Source organism: Salvelinus fontinalis, chromosome 9, assembly GCF_029448725.1.
Source record: "Salvelinus fontinalis isolate EN_2023a chromosome 9, ASM2944872v1, whole genome shotgun sequence".
NCBI lineage: Eukaryota > Metazoa > Chordata > Actinopteri > Salmoniformes > Salmonidae > Salvelinus > Salvelinus fontinalis.
Genome location: NC_074673.1, coordinates 5,918,938 through 5,941,374, shown reverse-complemented (window position 1 = coordinate 5,941,374; position 22,437 = coordinate 5,918,938). Strand labels below are relative to the sequence as shown.

At 41.0% G+C, this 22,437-nt stretch overlaps 1 long non-coding RNA gene, 1 other non-coding gene and 1 pseudogene across 2 annotated transcripts; 2 read left to right on the top strand and 1 right to left on the bottom strand.

Moving 5' to 3' along the window:
- Positions 1-3,438: 3,438 nt before the first annotated feature.
- LOC129862978 (U2 spliceosomal RNA) lies at positions 3,439-3,562 on the top strand (annotated as a pseudogene).
- Positions 3,563-4,475: 913 nt separating this feature from the next.
- LOC129863062 (U2 spliceosomal RNA) lies at positions 4,476-4,661 on the top strand. The gene has a single exon (XR_008760926.1). It is a non-coding gene; the product is annotated as a U2 spliceosomal RNA (small nuclear RNA).
- A 1,267-nt stretch (positions 4,662-5,928) lies between these two features.
- Positions 5,929-13,650, bottom strand: LOC129861965 (uncharacterized). Its single transcript, XR_008760688.1, has 3 exons — positions 13,263-13,650; positions 9,630-13,039; positions 5,929-9,211 (listed from the first exon to the last, which is right to left on the bottom strand). It is a non-coding gene; the product is annotated as an uncharacterized LOC129861965 (long non-coding RNA).
- Positions 13,651-22,437: the final 8,787 nt, after the last annotated feature.

Here is a 22,437-nt window from a genome sequence, read left to right as displayed (position 1 = left end):
AGGAGGAAACAAAAGAAGATGAGGAAGAGGAGAAAGTTGGAGGAAGAGGAGGAGGTGTGGTGAGCTTTAGTGTTAATACTGGAGAAAGGCCTGTCCCAGTCTCCGCTGTCTATGTACCACCAATGTCAATATAAATATCAAAACAGATACCAAACATTAAGAAACTATAAGGAAGAGAAGAGTAACTGCAGTGAAATAAGCCAGGGACCTGTGGAAAGAAGCCCCCTGATCTCCCCGTGTCCGCCAGCAGGGGAGGACACAACACCTCAGCTCGTGCTGTATGGGGTGGACCGAAGGCCGATTCCACCAAGCTCTGGCTCACCCTCAGGTGTCTGAAGGACAAACTGTGGTCCTCTGACAACTTGTTGGTAGGGAAACGGGTGGAGACCCCCCACCAGGTAGTGGCCTTGAGAGCCACGGAAGCCCTGAGGTGGTATGGACAAAATAGTCTCGACCCCAGACAAAGTATCACCCACAACATCTAAGGTCCCGGCCGCCATGGCCTGACAGTGCTGCGGCGCCTAGGGGAGGGATCTCTTCTGGGCCCTGAAGGATGGTGTTAAGGCTGCGAAGGTTCAACTGAGATAGGAACAATAGCACACCTGAACTTGGTTAAAATAATTGTTTAATTCAAAAGTTAATAAATGGCAAATGCAATTTCCGTATATACGGGGTCACTGTGTCATCACGCAGGACAAGACAGAGAACTGATTTGTTCCTGACAAAGATATTATAATATACTCATGACAGAGATAATTCCCGTTTCCGAGCCGGCCTGTCAGAGTAGAGACTGGGCGTGGTTTAGACTCACCCAGCCTATCGTTGGTGTTGGCGCTTAAGCTAGTCACAGCCCCTTAGCGCTCTCTGGTGTCCCGTCGCTGTTGCTGTGTAGATTACGCTCCCTCACCCCAGAGACTGAGGTCAGACAGCTCTGCAACATTGTCTGAGCTATTTGCACCTGTATACAAAGCCCACTGTTCTCGCTCAAGGCTAACCACAGCTTCCCAGCACACTTATCTGAGGCTAACTGTTACTTCCAGCACACACACACAGACACCCAGGCTCCCAGGCCAACAGTTGCTAATATTCAATCACATGTGTTATAGTATTGGGTTATAGTGCATAACTCAGAACCTCACAGATGTTCTTCGTGTGTATAGTTGATCTGTTATTGTCTATTGTACACCACAGTCAGCAGTCTCCTGATTCACCCCCCTCCCTCTACACCCCTCCTGTGCCTCTCTAAGATTAGCACAGTTTCGGACACACAGAACAGAGCCCTTCTTGCCACACACACACACACACACATTATTGTTCATATATTAGGCCTTGTACATTGTTGCATACACACATATTTCAGGCTGTGGCCTCATGGTTAGGCTATGAGAACTGTTACTCCTGAGAACAAAGACAAATGTCAGGCCTACATGAGTCTTTAGCTTAAACTTTAATTAATGCAAAATCCTTCTAGTTTATAGTTATTTTAGCACGCTAAGCTTAGCAAAACCCCACAATGGGGGCGGAGTTGATTCGGAAGAGCAGGAGGAGGCAAATTTGATAAGGACTCACCCCATTCCTCCACAAAGGAGAGAAGACCGCTTTTTTAATAATGGGATTTTTAAACCGTTTTACATGTCTTTAAAAAGGTATACAGTACTCTTGTTTGAATTATATGTGCACATTTGAAATGGCTTTTACAGATTGGATATTTTTAAAATTAATTATTTCTTAGGTTATTTTATTGTTTTAATAACAACATGTACTTTTAACATATTGTAGCGACCCGCACAGACAGCTGTGTGTTATGTGTTAGGCTAGTAGGTGGTTGTGTTGTACTGACCAGTACACAGTGTTCGCGGGTCCGACATGTCAATCAACCTGCTATCTGCCAATCACGGGAATGCCTGGAATGTTCTGATGCCGGGCATCGTGGTGATTGGCGGAGTGGCGTGGAGGGGGGTTGGGCAGGGGGGTGGAGCATCGGAAGTTAAGACCAGGTTCACCCTTTGTTCTCCCTCTTTCGTCTGGGCTTCACAAGAGAAGGTCACGGTTGGCTTGTGGGCTACGGCCAAACAGTAGCCTGTGTAAAGTTAGGTTAATAAACCGTCAATTCGTAAACTCAAACCTCTGTCTGGATAATTGTTCCTTTATGATCTAGTCAGGTCATTACATTGGTGTCAGAAGTAAAAACGTCGATAAAAGTTAGCCAGCTAGCTAGCTAGCTGACTTCTGTGGCTAGCTACCGTAGGTGAGAACGGGGTTGAAAATGCTTCGAGGGAATCCGAAAGTGAAGGTGGAGGTAGGGGACGATTATGGCCAATGAGGTACGTGTGAATGGACGTCGCTGGGTCTGGCTGAGGAGATCGCCAGGGCGTCGGAGCCCAGAGGCCGCTTGAGGGAGGACATTAGAGTGATGGCGGCTGAAGCGGGCATGAGCGCTTTGTCGACTGCTTCGCGCCGATTCTGGTGGGCGGACCGAAGGTGTGACGTCGACGAGGAATCTGGGGCTCAGGATGTAAACAAACATGGCGGCGCCCGGTTCCCAGCTGCGTCCCTAGCTGTTAAGACCCCGAAGTATTCCGGTAAGGCGGATTGGGAAGCTTTTCATGCTCAGTTTGAACTGTTAGCTCATTTTAGTAGCTACTGGCAGGTGCCCCTCTCCCCAGAGGCCAGAGCCAAAACTGTGTTCTCCACTAACAGGGGACACTGGCAGTTCAAGGTCCTGTGTTTTGGCCTGTGCAACGCTCCAGCTACTTTTGAGCGTTTGATGGACAGGGTGCTGGATGGCATCCCCGACAGCAGTGTCTGGTATACCATATATAAAGGCCTCCTCACAATGGCCTTATCATACAAGGCTCTACAGACAGATTAAAAAATACATAGGCTATTTTTGCGTTGATGATGTATGTATTGCTATTTTTGCGTTGATGATGTATGTATTGAAGTCAAGTGGTTCAACATTCAAGTGTATTTTATTGACAACATAGAACTGCTTGTACAAGGCGACGGTCGGTGGAAGTCTGGCGCCACCAAGTGGACAATTTGTTTTGTTCCCTTGTGGCATCAACGCTTCCTGAGATATTTTATAAAAGATAAAATGTTATGTCAATATTATTGTCTGCAAATTGTTTCTCCCACCCGTATTTGATAGATTATTCCAATTTAGCTGTAAATCTGGTTTTAACTCAATAAGGATTTGTCTAGTTTCCGATTGGAGGGCGGATGAACGCGTGACTTTGTATCCTACCAATGTGTTACATTGTATCAGTGAAAAGTGTCTTTTCCCGACGTTGATCAAATCCCGATCTATGCCACCATTTTTTAACAGCATCATCATCTTTGATATTTGATGTAACGTTTACAGAGCTCATTTTGCTGTAAGCGTTTCCGGATTTGACGTGTCTGAGAACGGCACCTTCCTCCCGAAAGCATTGCGGTATCGCTTCTCGGCCTTTTGGCTAAGATCAAGTGTAGTATGGTGGAATGGGATAATAGTAAGCCAAAAGCTGAAAGTATCCCATTACATTTTAAGAAAATAGTGGAATGGGCAAAGAAAACCCCTGTCTGCAAAGTAAAAGAAAACGTAATCAACCACAGATTGCTATACGAAAAATTAATAGAAAATTGTCGTCCTAGAGACCGATTACCAATATCGCCTTCCACCTGGCTACGGACACAATTAAAAGGGTTAGACAACAGACTGAAAGATTTTAATTGGCTTGTTTTACACAGACGTCTTCCGGTCAGATCAACATTATATGATCATAATTTGACCCTGAATAAATTTTGTCCCAGGGACAATTGTTTTGCAATTGAAACAATTCCCCATGTTTTATGGGAATGTTCTTTTGCCAAATTGGTTTGGAGAAAAATTAAACAATTTTTTGAGATTTTAAAAAACATTGATTATGAAGGGGTAGCCAAACTTGAACTAAAAAATGTGGAAAGGGTGCAATTATTAGCAATAGTGACTGGTGTCCCTTATCAAGACCAAACTTTGGGAGGCCAGATGTGGTGCGGTCAATGACACCCTCAAGTGGTCACCGACGGGATTAGTTGAATTTATAAAACAGGACATTTGGAAAAAAATACAATTCGAAATAGATAAGTGGGGCATTGTATCAGTGAAACAGAAATGGAAAGGGGTTTACCCTTCACTTTAAATGTTTTTAGAGCCAATTGAAATGTAGGCTAAGCCTTTGTACATATTTGATATACACTGAGGTTTATTCAGAATTCACTTTGGTATATGTATATGTTTGTATTTATAGAATTCTTTGTATTGTTTTTTGGAGATTGTTAGAGGCAAGTTAAACTTGAATGTAATAACACTGGTCAGGTTCTGCAGAACTGCATTTTTTTGAGTAGTTTTGCTATTGTTATATTGTTACACTATTTTTGGATACTGTTTTTATGAATCGATGTTATGTAACGCACTGATTATGTAATTGTATTTCAATGAGAAATGTAAATAAAATTCTTTTCCAAAAAAAAAAAAAAAAAAAAAATCTGTTCTTATCAGTTTAATATCTGATACGTCCCCTATCTGGGGACCATATATTAAATTGATTTTTGGAATAGGGAGATGGAATAGGGGCTTGCTCCGTCCACTCCACGCATCGACCTGGTATTGCAGTACCTCCAGGAACGGTGCACCCCCTGCCGTTGTAAAGAAAAAGCAGACGAAGCCAACCGGATGGTTCGTTTATTATAGTCATGATGGATATTGCTTTTAATTAAGCAAGTCTATGTCACTAGATAGTGTTCAGTCACCCATTTAATCAAAACATTCAAATAGTTTTTGATGCTTTAATGCCGTTTTTATGTGTATAATATGATGTACAAAAATATATATGAGCTGTTTTCAAAGAAAATGCAACAATAAAACTTTTCCATGAGAAAATATATGTTCCCTGGGAGACCAGCCAGGGACCTGTGGAAGAAAACAGGCCCTGATCTCATGTCCGCCAGCAGGGGAAGACCTAACGCTCCAGCTCGTGCTGTTATGGGGTGGGCCAAAGGCCTCCACAAAGCTCTGGCCCACCCTCACGTGTCTGAAGGACGCACTGTGGTCCTCCCGCAACCTGCTGGTAGAGAAACGAGTCCCTCATGGTGTACTCTTGTACTATTTCAATCAGGAAACAACTGTTTTTAACCTACTATTTTATTTGGAACAAGGTTGTCATGTTTCAAAACAGCGTCCATAAGACCTACAGAGCTGTTGCAAAACAGGAAATGGATTTTCAAAATGTAGTTGTCTTTTTAAAACATAAATACATTCATCAAAAGAACACGACTGCTTGCAACAACAAAAAAGATTAACGCGACTATACTTGTCTCTTGTGTCCAAGCGGACAAAACAGGAAGTTAGTTTTGTATTTTAAAAATCCCAGTAGATCTATACATTTTCTTTGCAGTCACTAAAATCATGATGATCAAAATTGGAAGTGCAACTATCCAAAGGTACAGAATTATGGGAAATGACTCATTTTAAGCATATTTCACCAACCAATATTACAAATCAAATTTGATACCTGATTTCAAAAAAATATTTCAAAAATGAGCAGATTGTGTGCCTGATTCATTCATCAGTACCATCCCAATCCAATTCCATGTATTCAATACATGGCTGGTTTGCTCTTTGTTTTGTCGACTTTCCATTGGCGTACAGAAACACAATCCACAACAGAGCTAAGGAAAGGTGGAGGAACACAAGTTCAAGTGCTTAATTTGAGCCGAATCCTGTCGGAACAAGATCCGGCACCTCTACGTTTTGGACTGTTTCGTTCCGGACCCTATTTGGCCGGATCTGGTACCTCTCGTGGCATGAAAAATAAGTGTCACTTTTTACAATGTAAAGTTCTAATAAACACGAACAAAGTTCATTCGAGTTGCCTCCTCCTTAATTTTTCTTCCCCCCCCCCCCCCCCCCCCTGTATCTCTCACCAAACTAGAATGAGATTCCCTTTCTAAAATCTCTCTCTGCTCTGATAGACATGAGCCTGCAACTCTCATCTCTCCAGCGTCGCACTTCATCATTCCCCTTATAGAATCATACGAAGGGTTCTGGAGGAGCTGAAGCACGCATGAGAAATTGAAATAAATGTGCCAAAGTTATAGAGTTACTGCTGTCTGTTCAGAAATACATTTAATAATTCAGAATAGCCTACTACACCATGAGAACGCCTAAACGTTTGCCACAGAGGATAAATAGCCTATTGGAGTGTACAATACAAGGCATAGTCTACAGTCGGGGACGCGCGCATAGGCCATCACCAGTGAGTGAGCCGCACATCTTTGGGTGAATCAGTGAAACTGGAAAGCATTTTTAGGACTATAATTTCCTATAGTCTCCACACAACTAGGCGTTGGCTATTGATGGACTCAAGAAGAGGTGGTTTTCATTCATCTCAGTTTGTCAGTGTCAAAGTAGCCTGTCATTTCGCTCATTTCTGAGCTATTATGGTGCTTTCGAGATGAATCGGGAAGTCGGAGCTCTAGAAAGAGGCCAGTAGAAATAGTAGAAATAAAGAAAAACCATTGAATGAGTAGGTGTTCTAAAACTTTTGACAAGTAGTGTACACACACTGTATATTCCGGACTATGACATTGCTCGTTCTGATATTTCTTAATATCTTTCTATTACTTTTTGGTTTATATGTGTATTACTGCACTGTTGGAGCAAGATAAAAGCATCTTTTTTTATATATATATATCTGTGTACGTGACCAATTAACTCTGATTTGATTTGTGTGTCCATCATAAAGGGTGGCAGGTAGCCTAGTGGTTAGTGTTGGGCCAGTAACCGAAAGGTTGACGGTTTGAATACCCGAGCCGACAAGGTGAATAATCTGTTAATGTGCCCTTGCGCAAGGCACTTATAACCCTAATTTGCTCCAGGAGTGCTGTACTATGGCTGACCCTGTAAACTGCACCTTTCCAGTGTATGTGACAAATTGTTTATTATTTTACATTATTTATAAACACATTGTTATGCTCAGCGGTCTAAGGCACTGCACCTCAGTGCTAGAGGCATCACTACAGACCCTGGTTCGATCCTGGGCTGTATCACAACCGGCCGTGATCGGGAGTCCCATAAGGCGGTGCACAATTGCCCCAGGTCAAAAACAACAGTCATCTGACAACGTTATTTCAACAAAATGACATTGGCGTGACTTCATGCACCTCAAAATGGCAAGAGCCTTTGAAGCACTAGGTGGGTATAGGAAGAAGAAACCTCAAGTATAAAAAGCAAGGCAGGTATAAATGCAATACTTCCAAGTGCACAATAACACCTGCTGGTTCAGGCTCTCTTCCCATTTCCTTCTGAGATCTGCAGAGTTATCATCGTGGACAGGTACGCCCCAGTGGATGACAGATCTGCAGAGTTATCATCGTGGACAGGTACGCCCCAGTGGATGACAGATCTGCAGAGTTATCACCGTGGACAGGTACGCCCCAGTGGATGACAGATCTGCAGTTATCATCGTGGACAGGTACGCCCCAGTGGATGACAGGGTTGGGGTCAATTCTATTTCAATTCAGAAAGTAAATCCAAAAAAAATGTTCCTCATTGAAAAGCATTGCAGATAATTGTAATTTCAGTGTACTTCCTGAACTGAAATGGACTGAAACCTGGTGAATAACGGTAGTCCTATTACCATCCTGACAACAGACTGCATACCCAAGAAAGAACATTGTGACACCGGTGTATGTTTGGATAAAATAATTCCTGGAACATTGTCATGACAACAATATTACTGAACAGGTTGAAATGAGAGGAAAAAAATAAGAAATATTCATGCATAAAAAAACACTTTCATCAGGCTTTCACGACTCAAACTTCTTACCTCATTTAAAATATAGCATTTTCTTTATACATTACAAACCAATACAACGTGTAGCAAATAACTTATATTGCACAGACATATGAAAATCAAACACTAAAGTGAAGTCAACTGAATAGTGCTGGTGCGTGAACTCTAAAACATTCATCAGTAGCTATGGGAAACGTAGTTCTTTTCACACTGATCTACAATAGAAAAGTCAACTGAATAGTGCTGGTGCGTGAACTCTAAAACATTCATCAGTAGCTATTTTTATTTATTTATTTATTTAACCTTTATTTAACCAGGTAGGCAAATTGAGAACACGTTCTCATTTACAATTGCGACCTGGCCAAGATAAAGCAAAGCAGTTCGACACATACAACAACACATAGTTACACATGGAGTAAAAACAAACATATAGTCAATAATACAGTGAAAAAGATAAAAAAATAAGTCTATATACAATGTGAGTAAGTGAGGTGAGATAAGGGAGGTGAAGGCAAACAGATATATGTATAAATAAATAAAAATATAAAAAGGCCATGGAGGCGAAGTGAGTACAACACGGGAAACGTAGTTCTTTTCACACTGATCTACAATAGAAAAGTCAACTGAATAGTGCTGGTGCGGGAACTCTAAAACGTTCACGTGGTTCATCAGTAGCTATGGGAAACGTAGTTCTTTTCACACTGATCTACAATAGAAAATGACATTTGAATCATCTAGGCCTATTTTGAACAGTAAAAAGGACATTGTTGCATAAAATCATTTTAGAAGGAAAATATACTATACGGTAAATAGATCACAAGAATATTCCTCAAAGTTCAAAATGTCTGAAACAATTGCAAAAGAAGTAAGCGCCATGGTGTTAAAGCTGGCACAGTGGAAATGGCTGAGAGAAAGAAAGGCGAGAGGACAAAGAGAACACAAAGAGAGAGAGTTCACTGCAAGACGCCTGGTACAGTTTATCGATGTAGTGTGAGAGCATATTTCCTCCGAGTGTTTATATTCTATTCATAGCTACGCCACCCTGTCTGTTCCAAAGCTCCATTGGCTGGCTTGCATATTCTCTTGTATATCTTGGCATTAAGGGAGGCATGTCCTGTGATTCACACGGCCAACATTGGGCAGCAGAATTTTTTATTTATTTATTTTACCAGCGTCGAAGCCCGGCAAACTATCCTACGAAGTTGAGAGATGCAGACACACAATCGCCTCTAAAAAAGGCTTGCATTTAAAAATAAAAAATCTAGTATAAGGGCTGATATTCAAAAAAAAAAAGCCTTTAAGTCAACTAGTACCATCTTCATGTTGTTAGCTGAACCTCAGTCTACATTGAGACTTCCAGGATCTCTCCATGTCTATCTTTAGCCTACCTGCCACTACAAAACAGAAGAAAACATGGTATTAAAGGATGGAATAGACACAGCTCACGCATCTCCTCAAAAAGGGGAAAAGCATCCTCGTAGACAAATAAATGACCTGTTGAGAGAAACAGGAAACATTCGAACAACAAGTGGGATGTGGCATAAATAAAGCAGATTCAGTCATTCATGTAGTCGGAGACATTAAAACGCCTTTATGTTTTGGGCTACATCCTTTAACTATTCTAGCTCAAAACAAATGACCTATATGATTCATTCATTATTTATAAAGGAATATATATAAGCCAGCAAAGAATACAAGGTTAGGCCGTCTTGCCTTTCTCAAAGGTGTGCTGATTCGTTAAGAGACTTACCTCCTGAAGTTGCAGGCAGACTGTGACATGATATAATCTGTGTTGAAAATATGAGGACTAACCTTCATCCCTCCTCCTCCTTCTCCTCCAGGCGGAGACGGTCTCATCTCTTGTTTCTCCATCTCCTTATTCTTTTTATTTCTCTCAACTGCTTGGGGGTTTTTGACACCCCTGTAGGTTGTCTAAGAGGAGATGGAGAGGTCAGAATGGCAGCTACAGACACACGGCTCTGTCCCCACTGGAACCCTATTCCCTATGTAGTGCACTACTTTAGACCAGGATCCTATAGAACCCTATTCCCTATATAGTGCACTACTTTAGACCAGAGCCCTATAGAACCCTATTCCCTATATAGTGCACTACTTTAGACCAGGGCCCTATAGAACCCTATTCCCTATATAGTGCACTACTTTAGACCAGAGCCCTATAGAACCCTATTCCCTATATAGTGCACTACTTTAGACCAGGGCCCTATAGAACCCTATTCCCTATATAGTGCACTACTTTAGACCAGGGCCCTATAGAACCCTATATATAGTGCACTACTTTAGACCAGGGCCCTATAGAACCATATTCCCTATATAGTGCACTACTTTAGACCAGGGCCCTATAGAACCCTATTCCCTATATAGTGCACTACTTTAGACCAGGGCCCTATAGAACCCTATTCCCTATATAGTGCACTACTTTAGACCAGGGCCCTATAGAACCCTATTCCCTATATAGTGCACTACTTTAGACAAGGGCCCATAGTGTTGACTACACTGTTACAAGTCTAACGTCTCTTATCATGTGTTCAGTTGAAACGAGTTAATTCATCGTCTTCAGTTCACTTCATCGATCTTTTCAGAAATGGGTCTCGCATAATTGAGAGAATTTACAGACAAGAGTTTTACTAGAATACAGGCCTAGATGTGCATGTCATGATCTGACTAGAAATATTATGTTGAACGTAATTCTATTTGTACGGTTAAACGCTAGATACAGAAGGGTTGCAAATCAAACAGCTTCCAGAGAGAGGATAGTGCTCGCCATTGAGCAGAGCAGCCAGTTATCAGACTTCCTGAAAGAGGATAGTGCTCGCCATTGGGCAGGGAAGCCAGTTGTCAGACTTCCAGAGAGAGGATAGTGCTCGCCATTGGGCAGGGAAGCCAGTTGTCAGACTTCCAGAGAGAGGATAGTGCTCGCCATTGAGCAGGGAAGCCAGTTATCAGACTTCCTGAGAGACATTCAGTACAGTTCATGCAGACAGATAGCCGTTACCACAGCCACAAAGTCAAACACCACATATTTCTACAATTGATCTTGTTAAAATATTATTTTAAACCTAACCATAACCACACTGCTAGCCTTATGCCTTAAATTAAGACAACAACAAAAAAAAATCATGAATTTTACAATATAGCCAATTTTGACTTTGTGGCTGTCCTATCTAGTGGGAACCCAGTTGCCAGCTGTTTGACACAGGCTGGATTATATGACCTCCAATGTGGCAAGAGGCCTGTTCCCAGATCTGTTAGAGGCATTAAGTTCCAGTATATAGTGTTGTTGTGTCGGGGAAAGCATATAGCCTGGTTCCAGATCTGTTTGTGCCGTCTTGCCAACTCCTGTGGTCAACGGAGTGACAATAACCATTGGACAGCACAAACAGATCTGGAACCAGGGTAAGGAACGTTTAAAATAAAGTTAAGACAGAATGACAAAGTGTGCAGCACCAGAAGTGAGAGGTGGGTCGTGTGGGTGGTGGGAGGAAATACCAGCCGAGTCAAAACATGGAGCTAAGAACACGGTCTTCATACTCACCTCGATGCTTTAGTAGGACCACATGTTTTATGGGTTGGATACAATTGGCTTTGACTGAAGAATTTCTGTATAACAGTAAAAAAAAATACCCACCAGTCTTATGAGGAGCTACTAAACATTATGATTGAAGAGACTTTAGTAGCCTTGCAACAAAGGGTACAAAACACCATAGATTGAATTTCTAGATTGGATTTCTTGGTTCAAGGCTCGTTATATTCGGCTAACCTTTTCACACTATGGAGCCGAATCAAGCCGAGCTGCAGTGTGCTGACCTGGTTACACGGCACATCTACCGTACAGATGTAGGATCTTCATTTGAGCCAGTTTGCTACAGCCTGAACATTATCACGCAGCAACAGGATAAGTGAATTATTATGTGTATTATAATTAAATTGATTTTTTTTTTTTGTAGGAGTTGATACATTTTTCGTAAGGGAAAAATCGAGTCTGAAATATCACAGTGGAAATTACAAAGTTCAGAAGACTTTTTAAATCTCAAATATACTGCAAGTTCTCCTGCAACAGGGTGATCACATTAAGATCCTACATCTGTAGCTGCTGGAACCGTACTGGGAAGGGATTGGAGCCAGCGCAGTAGGGGTTTTCGGTCAGTTAACACGATAGTGGTAAAAGGGAAAGGTAATGAGATGCCTTCTCTCTTCTCCCAGCAGACTCCACTCTGTCTCAGGAAGCTCTTCTATACGAATAACAAGACTGGGAGAGTGGCTGGCTGCTGAGATGAACTGGTAGAGTTGGGACAAATAAACCATACCGATCACTTATCACAGGCATTTTGGCAGATATCGTTCATTACGATAAGTAGCCTATAACTAGAGAAATGTGTTTTGAAATTAAATGTTTTCTAATATGACTGATTGTTCATGGAACAATAGATGGCTACAACCATACAACTAGTAGTAGTTTAAAGGATTTCATTTTTTTTGTACACATGGTGCACATTAAATGTTATAAACTTTATCGCATAAATTCAGGCAATTTATCACAATATGGATTTGTGTCCGTATCGCCCAGCTCTACTGACTGTTCAGTGGTTGTCTACAGTACTCCACTTAGAAGACCCTCATCCCAGCTAAATGACTCATGGTACAGTGGTGTACAGGATCCCTGCGGGAACTGACCCCACAACCTCACCACACCCTAATCCAACTGAGCCACACAGGACCACCATGTGTGGGCTATATAGGGCTGGTTTCCTGGACACATTAATCCTAGTCCTGGACTGAAAAAAAATAGCAGAACATGTTGAGTGGGAGGAAAATTTAAATTAAAAAAGTATAATGTTAAATGAAATTAATGAGGAGAAAAAAAATATTCAAGTAATGAGAAATGAAGAGCAGAAATCTGAATGGGAACGTATAATTCTTATTGTTTTGGTGTTTATTGGTTACGCTGTTTTATGTTACATTGTTTCATTTTGGAATCCAAATATATTTACAATTTGTTTACGATGTTGACCTGAAACAGACAATTGTGTGTGTGTGTGTGTATACATACACAGCTGGCAATATATATAAAGTGTAGCTCGCTAGTTACCGGCAGCAACCAAGCTAATAATGAACCTAGCTACTGTAACAAGTTACTTACTCGATCTGGTGTGGTGGACAAGTCGTTTCCAGGTCCACCAAGGCACGGTAAGCACATCCCCATACTTGAGCAAGGAAATCAACTTTTTAGTTTCAGTGTTGAATGTTTGTTGGCTACTTGACTAGATTGAGCTAGTTAACGTCAGTTCGCTAAATCTAGAAGAACGCACCAGGCAAGGTTAGCAAAAGTGCCAAGTTAGTTACTCTTGTGCACGTCGACAAAGTGGCTACCCACTCTGCTTTTGCTAAATCTACGAGCTAACTAACTATAACCATGGAGGAACAGACCTGAATCACCACGGAAGGGCCAACCTCCAACCATTCTCATCAGCAAGTTTTTCCAACTGTCCAACCAAAACCACTGCCTTGTCTACTTGTATATTCCCAGCAGTCATCTAGAACAGTAGCAGTGGGATGCTCAACTTTACAGCCTTTCAGCCTAACCCAATAAATTAATGTTGTTTTTTACGCCGTAAATCCAAAGGCATCTCACCACTCGGACAGGCTGCACACAACACTGAGGTATACAGACCGGCTGCATAGTGTGTTCTGAATATATTTGTGAACCGCTTTGCGAGCTGAAACACAACCCTTTTGTCGTCTGCCATGTGCGATCGAAGCTGCCGCCCTGTAACTAGGAGTCACCAGCTTGTCGTCAGCAAAACAAAAAAAATAAAAGTACTTCCGTGTTGCGGAATTTGAGAAACTTTCAAAATAAAAGTCCCCCACGTAATATTATATAAAGTGTGAAAAACTTGTATTTATTCATGATATATGAACAACTATTGTCTAAACATTAACAATGATTCATATTTGTTCATATTTAAGTTGCATTTGCATTACATTTGTAAAAAAAAATATATATATATATATGTTCTAAGGTCAAATAAATGTTCCCAATGCAAATCAACGCAAATGGAATACCTTTTTGCCTATAGAGCAACACATATTCTGGGTGCCACAGTAAAAGTATTATAGGAAATACTCAGGGGTGTCTGTAGAATGTATATATGGAGTCATTTAATGGTGTTCTGAATAATACAGAGTGTTGCCAATATGTATTACATATACAGTGATTTGCATTGTGATCAATGGAATGGGTGGAGAAAGGCCAGCATCATTCTAGGTGTTATTCCGTATGAATCGTTTTTCCTGTAAAGTGCTATATTTGTACCGTATAGTTTCCAAGCACCACATTTAAGCTGTTTGACCACAGTAAAAGTCCAGCAACATTTCCTATGACCTAGCATTTTGTTTAAACCGATTTGTATTCTAGGGACTCTAGTGAGTAGACTGGACGAGGGACTCTAGTGAGTAGACTGGACGAGGGACTCTAGTGAGTAGACTGGACGAGGGACTCTAGTGGGTAGACTGGACTAGGGACTCTAGTGGGTAGACTGGACTAGGGACTCTAGTGAGTAGACTGGACGAGGGACTCTAGTGAGTAGACTGGACGAGGGACTCTAGTGAGTAGACTGGACGAGGGACTCTAGTGAGTAGACTGGACGAGGGACTCTAGTGAGTAGACTGGACTAGGGACTCTAGTGAGTAGACTGGACTAGTGAGTAGACTGGACTAGGGACTCTAGGGAGTAGACTGGACTAGGGACTCTAGGGAGTAGACTGGACGAGGGACTCTAGTGAGTAGACTGGACGAGGGACTCTAGTGAGTAGGCTGGACGAGGGACTCTAGTGAGTAGGCTGGACGAGGGACTCTAGTGAGTAGGCTGGACGAGGGACTCTAGTGAGTAGGCTGGACGAGGGACTCTAGGGAGTAGACTGGACGAGGGACTCTAGGGAGTAGACTGGACTAGGGACTCTAGTGAGTAGACTGGACTAGGGACTCTAGTGAGTAGACTGGACGAGGGACTCTAGTGAGTAGGCTGGACTAGGGATTCTATGGAGTAGACTGGACTAGGGACTCTATGGAGTAGACTGGACTAGGGACTCTAGTGAGTAGACTGGACTAGGGACTCTAGTGAGTAGACTGGACTAGGGACTAGTGAGTAGACTGGACGAGGGACTCTAGTGAGTAGACTGGACTAGGGACTCTAGTGAGTAGACTGGACGAGGGACTCTAGTGAGTAGACTGGACTAGGGACTCTAGTGAGTAGACTGGACTAGGGACTCTAGTGAGTAGACTGGACTAGGGACTCTAGTGAGTAGACTGGACTAGGGACTCTAGTGAGTAGACTGGACTAGGGACTCTAGTGAGTAGACTGGACTAGGGACTCTAGTGAGTAGACTGGACTAGGGACTCTAGTGAGTAGACTGGACTAGGGACTCTAGTGAGTAGACTGGACTAGGGACTCTAGTGAGTAGACTGGACTAGGGACTCTAGTGAGTAGACTGGACTAGGGACTCTAGTGAGTAGACTGGACTAGGGACTCGGGTGAGTAGACTGGACTAGGGACTCTAGTGTGTAGGCTGAACCCTGGTTTTATGGACACACAATCAATAATTTTTCCTGTACAGTGCATTTTGTTTGTGCAGTAGAACAAAAATAGTGACTTTTCTTAAACATTACATTTCAAAATTGCATCCCTTGAACAATAGCACCAGTAAATAAACAATAATCTTACAGTCAGAATAAAATGTTTTTTTATTATTTAAATTTGTATGTATTTGTATTTTTTTTTTTTACCAGTAGGCTATTATTATGTTCTTGACATTAATTTACTTAAACTCCAACCTTTCCTCAATGTGCTAAACCTTATAATATTATCTATCTTATATAATGTAGTCTGTGTCTTTCGTTTAGAATTTTCACACATGTAGTTATATTTTTTACATCATTTTAACATCATGCACTATTCAAAGCTGAAAAAAATAAAAAATCGTTTACACATAGCGTCATACCGCCGACTTTTATTTTGAAGGCAAAATGCCGGGCGTCTATGCAGGTGTTGTGAGATCTGACAATCTGTGTCGAACTGCAAAAAGAAGACTTGGAACACCAGCGTTTTCATGCAGCTGGGATGGTTGTCCAGTAAATGGAATATTATTGATTTCATTATCATAGCCAAAAAAAACGACTCCACTGTCCGTTTTTTTTTTATGTATAGGAAATGTAAACAAATAATGTCTAGTTTCCATAGTTTCTCTCATGGGATGTCATTCCTTTGCTGCATGATTTGGGGTTTAAGAGAGCATAGGAGGGGAATGTGACGTGTTCCTTCAAAATCAATAAAAAGGACATGTATAAATGAAAAAAGTACACTCTTCTCTACTACTGTCGCCTACATGTTATTTACAAAAGTATATCCTGGACAAGATCACTTCAGATGGATAGACTTCACAGCTATGCATCTTTATGTATGTAATCCACTGACATGCAATCAAGAGATCTGTACAGACTTGTGTATGTAAATATTCCAGTATATTAGATTATTTGAAATCTAGCCTATGATCATCTCTTTGTCATCTTGGATTAGACCTGTTCAGTTAAATAGGCGAGCATTTTTTCCCCCACAGATTTGATTTCACCACTCCACCAATCAATAATCAATAGGCGTTTTATTATGTAATGCTGTCTTACTCATAACCAATCGAATTTCAAAACCCCACCCACGAATACCGCTATGATGAACATGTCAAAGGACAGTGCGTCAGTGTCTATTGGAAGACCATGGTCCGACTCCGTTTCGGGGAACCATATTTAATTTCATGTGTATCAGTTAGCCTAATGACATAGTTTCTCCGAGGTTAGGCTACCGGAATCGCACCATGAATACTCAAATTCCGTTTCATTCGGTGGATCCCGGACTCGAACTCTCCTCAACGCAGACAGGTAGGGCTACCACCAACTTCACTTTTAAAGACTTTCTTTTTGGAATAATTATAAAGGGGTTATCTTCCGTTCATTGGCACGGGGATAGCGTTGTTTGTCTGACATACATTTTCCTAATAAAGCGAAGCGACTCTCGGTAGAGTCAACACGTTTCCATTTCTCATGAATTAGATTTCAACCGCTATAATTTCTATGATCATAAATTATTCCGGAGGCACAATGGAGCGCCATGCTATGAATTTGACATTTTACGCACTAGCCTAATAATATACAGTACCAGTCAAAAGTTTGGACACACCTACTCATTCATGGGTTTCTCTTGTTTTCTACATTGTAGAATATTAGTGAAGACATCAACACTATGAAATCCCACAAATGGAATTATGTCGTAACCAAAAAAAGTGTTAAACACATCAAAATATATTTTACATTTGAGATTCTTCTAAATAGCCACCCTTTGCCTTGATGACAGCTTTGCACACTCAGCATTCTCTTAACCAACTTCATGAGGGAGTCACCTGGAATGCATTCCAATTAACAGGTGTGCCTTCTTAAAAGTTAATTTGTGGAATTTCTTTCCTTCTTAATGTGTTTGAGCCAATCAGTTGTGTTGTGACAAGGTAGGGGTGGTATACAGAAGCTAGCCCTTTTTGGTAAGAGACCAAGTCCATATTATGTCAAGAAAAGTTCAAATAAGCAAAGAGAAACGACAGTCCATCATTACTTTAAGACATGAAGGTCAGTCAATCTGGAAAATTTGTACAGTCGCAAAAACCATCAAGTGCTATGATGAAACTGTCTCTCATGAGGACCGCCACAGGAAAGGAAGACCCAGAGATAACTCTGCTGCAGAGAATAATTTCATTAAAGTTAACTGCACCTCTGAAATTGCAGCCCAAATAAATGCTTCACAGAGTTCAAGAAACAGAAACATCTCAACATCAACTGTTTAGAGGAGACTGCTTGAATCAGGCCTTCATGGTCAAATTGCTGCAAAGAAACCACTACTAAAGGACACCAATAAGAAGACTAGATTGAGCCAAGAAACACGAGCAATGGACATTAGAGCGGTGGAAATCTGTCCTTTGGTCTGATAAATCCAAATGTGAGATTTTTAGTTCCAAACAACATGTCTTTGTGAGACGCATAGAAGGTGTACGGATGATCTCTGCACGTGTTGCGATACGCCATCCCATATGGTTTACGCTTAGTGGGACTATCATTTGTTTTTCAACAGGACAATGACCCAACACACCTCCAGACTGTGTAAGTGTAACAGTTCCGTAACTACAGACGCTGGGAGATGGGTTGCAAGTACAAGGTGCTGATTTAATAAATAATAGACATGAAACAAAGCAAGAACAGCATCTGGACAAGAGAAACAAAAACAACATCAATGCAGACATGGGAATGAAACTGAGGAAGTGACGGATATTTGACCAAGAAGGAGGGTGATGGAGTGCTGCATCAGATGACCTGGCCTCCACAGTCACCCAACCTCAACCCAATTGGGATGAGTTGGACCGCAGTGTGAAGGAAAAGCAGCCAACAAGTGCTCAGCATATGTGGGAACTCCTTCAAGACTGTAGAAAAAGCATTACAGGTGAAGCTGGTTGAGAGAATGCAAAGAGTGGTTACTTTGATTTGTTTAACACTTTTCTGGTTACTACATGATTCCATATGTGTTATTTCATAGTTGTGATGTCTTCACTACTAACCTACAATGTAGAAATATAGTAAAAATAAAGAAAAACCCTGGAATGAGTAGGTGTGTCCAAATGTTTGACTGGTACTGTACATGCATGTCAATCTATTTCCAATAATAAAAAAATATATAATTTGCCCCTTATTTGACCATGCAAACAGTAATTGGGAAATTGTGTAGACTACATATTTAACCTGTATTTCTCCCCTTAAATATATTCATATGCACTACATTACACTACACAAAATGCAGGGTTGTTTGGATGACTGGTGGTGGCAGGTATTGGGTCAGTCAGTTGGGTTGCTTTCTTCACAAAGAGCATGGTTGGGTTGTTAACGCTAGGTTATTGATGCTGCGTTAATTCTCCCGCCAAATCCAGAAGGTCAAAGTGATGAGGTAAGCTTGTCAATGAGGATTGTTGCAGCTGTTTAGCAAGTCTAGCGTACCGTGCAGCCAGCGCTGAATGGAATTACTTTTTGCTGGACAAATGGGAAAGGCGTTGTGGCTGACCAAAAACGGTGAGTAAAAAGCTAGCTAGCTAACATGACTAATGATCCATTCAGGTTAAATAGACCTAGCTATCATAATTACATATTTTCTCAGTCATTGAGTCATTAAAACTCGTTTTTCAACCACTCCACAAATTTCTTGTTAACAAACTCTAGTTTTGGCAAGTCGGTTAGGACATCTACTTTGTGCATGACACAAGTCATTTTTCCAACAACTGTTTACAGACAGATTATTTCATTTATAATTCACTGTATCGCAATTCCAGTGGGTCAGAAGTTCACATACACTAAATTGACTGTGGTTTTTTTAACAGCTTGGAAAATTTCAGAAAATTATGTCATGGCTTTAGAAGCTTCTGATAGGCTAATTGACATAATTTGAGTCAATTAGAGGTGTACCTGTGGATGTATTTCAAGGCCTACCTTCAAACTCGGTGCCTCTTTGCTTGACGTCATGGGAAAATCAAAAGGCATCAGCCAAGACCTCAGAAGAAAAAAATTGTAGACCTCCACAAGTCTGGTTCATCCTTGGGATCAATTTCCAAACGCCCGAAGGTACCACGTTCATCTGTACAAACAATAGTACGCAAGTATAAACACCATGGGACCACGCAGCCGTCATACCGCTCAGGAAGGAGAAGCATTCTGTCTCCAAGAGAGGAACGTACTTTGGTGCGAAAAGTGCAAATCAATCCCAGAACAACGGTAAAGGACCTTGTGAAGATGCTGGAGGAAACGGGTACAAAAGTATCTATATCCACAGTACAACGAGTCCTATATCGACATAACCTGAAAGGCCGCTCAACAAGGAAGAAGCCACTGCTCCAAAACCGCCATAAAAAAGACAGACTACCGCTTGCAACTGCACATGGGGACAAAGATCATACTTTTTGGAAAAATGTCCTCTGGTTTGATGATACAAAAATAGAACTGTTTGTTCATAATGACCATCATTATGTTTGGAGGAAGAAGGGGGAGGCTTACAAGCCAAAGAACACCATCCATACCGTGAAGCATGGGGGTGGCAGCATCATGTTGTGGGTGTGCTTTGCTGCAGGAGGGACTGGTGCACTTCTCAAAATAGATGGCATCATGAGGATGGAAATTTATGTCAATATATTGAAGCAACATCTCAAGACATCAGTCAGGAAGTTAAAGCTTGGTCACAAATTTTAGTTTTATTGATTTTTTTTTTTTCAGTGATATCAGTGTTCCCATTCCTCTGTCAAAGATAGTCAACACATTTTTATTTTACCTTTATTTAACTACGCAAGTCAGTTAAGAACAAATTCTTATTTTAAATGACGGCCTAGGAACAGGGGCAGAATGACAGATTTTCACCTTGTCAGCTCAGGGATTTGATCTTTCAACCTTTTGGTTACTAGTCCAATGCTCTAACCACTAGGCTACCTGCTGCAAATTGGTCTTCCAAATGGACAATGACCCCAAGCATACTTCCAAAGTTGTGGCAAAATGGCTTAAGGAAAACAAAGTCAAGGTATTGGAGTGGCCATCACAAAGCCCTGACCTCAATCCCATAGAAAATTTGTGGGCAGAACTGAAAAAGCGTGTGCGAGCAAGGAGGCCTACAAACCTGACTCAGTTACACCTGCTCTGAATGGGAATGGGCCAAAATTCATACAACTTATTGTGGGAAGCTTGTGGAAGGCTACCCAAAACGTTTGACCCAAGTTAAACAATTTAAAGGCAATGCTACCAAATACTAATTGAGTGTATGTACATTTCTGACCCACTGGGAATGTGATGAAAGAAATTAAAGCTGAAATAAATCATTCTCTCTACTATTATTCTGACATTTCACATTCTTAAAATAAAGTGGTTATCCAACTGACCTAAAACAGGTAATTTTTACTAGGATTAAATGTCAGGAATTGAGAAAAACTAAGTATAAATGTATTTGGCTAAAGTGTATGTAAACTTCCGACTTCAACTGTACATATTGAACTGAAGGTAGTGTCTCAAATGACCCCTAAAACCTTGGTACGTCTTTGTCCCCCAGATACTAAAGACAACATTGTCCTGAGAGTTTCTCCCACCACCAGTAACGAGTTGGAAAGAAGACTGCCTTTACAAGCATTGATCAGGCCCAGGAGTCATATTGTAGCGTAAGTATACATGTTAAATTATTGTATACAATTTAATATGTAATACTTTTAACCAGAGGAATTAACTAATTACAAATACACTCGTTACTGTAATTGAGTAGCTTTTCCAAGTACTTGTACTTAAAAAAATTAATTTAAATAAATTTTACCCCCCTTTCTCCCCAATTTCCGTGGTATCCAATCTCTAGTAATTACTATCTTGTCTCATCGCTACAACTCCCGTAGGGCTCGGGAGAGACGAAGGTCGAAAGCCATGTGTCCTCCGAAGCACAACCCAACCAAGCCGCACTGCTTCTTAACACAGCGCGCCTCCAACCCGGAAGAAATGCAAATTAATTACTTAAAAATCATACAATGTGATTTTCTGGATATTTGTTTTAGATTCTGTCTCTCACAGTTGAAGTGTACCTATGATACAAATTACAGACCTCTACATGCTTTGTAAGTAGGAAAACCTGCAAAATCGGCAGTGTATCAAATACTTGTTCTCCCCACTGTATTTCCACCGGTCTAATGTTCATAGCTTGTGTTTCTTGGCCCAAGCAAGTCTCTTCTTATTGGTGTCCTTTAGCCGTGGTTTCTTTGCAACAATTCAACCATGAAGGCCTGATTCACACAGTCTCCTCTCAACAGTTGATGTTGAGATGTCTGTTACTTGAACTCTGAAGCATCTATTTGGGATATAATCTGAGGCTGGTAACTCTAATGAATTTATCCTCTGCAGCAGAGGTAACTCTGGGGTTCCATTCCTGTGACGGTCTTCATGAGAGCCAGTTTCATCATAGTGTTTTATGGTGTTTGCGACTTCACTTGAAGAAACTTTCAAAGTTCTTGAAATGTTCCATATTTACTGATCTTCATGTCTTAAAGTAATGATGGACTGTCATTTCTCTTTACTTATTTGAGCTGTTCTTGCCATAATATGGACTTGGTCGTGTACCAAATAGGTCTCTCTTTTATATACCACCCCTAGGTTGTCACAACACAACTGATTGGCTCAAATGCTTTAATTTGTGGACTTTCTTTCCTTAACTTTTAAGAAGGCACACCTGTTAATTGAAATGCATTCCAGGTGACTACCTCATGAAGCTGGTTGAGAGTGTGCAAAGAATGGCTACTTTGAAGAATCTCATATTTTTTTTCCTGTTTTAATTTTTTTTGTGTTATTAAAAGTAAAATAAAGAAACCCTTGAATGAGTAGGTATGTCCATATCCTATATTAAGAAAGAGAAGCTTAGGCCTAACCCCAGAGAGCGATACTGTATGCCAATGGCATGCTACAACACAGAAATGCATTTCTTTATGTCAGATGGCTACTGCGTCTTCTATATAGA